This window comes from Capricornis sumatraensis, chromosome 18 (assembly GCF_032405125.1).
Source record: "Capricornis sumatraensis isolate serow.1 chromosome 18, serow.2, whole genome shotgun sequence".
In the NCBI taxonomy this organism is placed as follows: Eukaryota; Metazoa; Chordata; class Mammalia; order Artiodactyla; family Bovidae; genus Capricornis; species Capricornis sumatraensis.
In genome coordinates, this window is record NC_091086.1 from 35,752,742 (window position 1) to 35,753,051 (window position 310).

Below are 310 nucleotides of genomic sequence, written 5' to 3' on the forward strand. Positions count from 1 at the left end.
CAAAATAACATTTTGGAGGTCTTTCTTCCTCTTATCCAGGATAAGGCTTATTTTGTGTGTATGTATATATACAGGCTTATTTTATGTATCCACGATGTGAAGTGAAATGAAGTGAAGTCTCTCAGTCATGTCTGACTCTTTGCGACCCCATGGATTGTAGCCTACCAGGCTTCTCCCTTCATGGGATTCTCTAGGCAAGAGTACTGGAGTGGGTTGCCATTTCCTTCTCCAGGGGATCTTCCCGACCCAGGGATCGAACCCGGGTCTCCCGCATTCCAGGCAGACGCTTTAACCACTGAGCCACCAGGGA

General features: G+C 47.4%; 1 non-coding gene across 1 annotated transcript; it reads right to left on the bottom strand.

Moving 5' to 3' along the window:
• Positions 1-238: 238 nt before the first annotated feature.
• TRNAS-GGA (transfer RNA serine (anticodon GGA)) lies at positions 239-310 on the bottom strand. The gene has a single exon. It is a non-coding gene; the product is annotated as a tRNA-Ser (tRNA).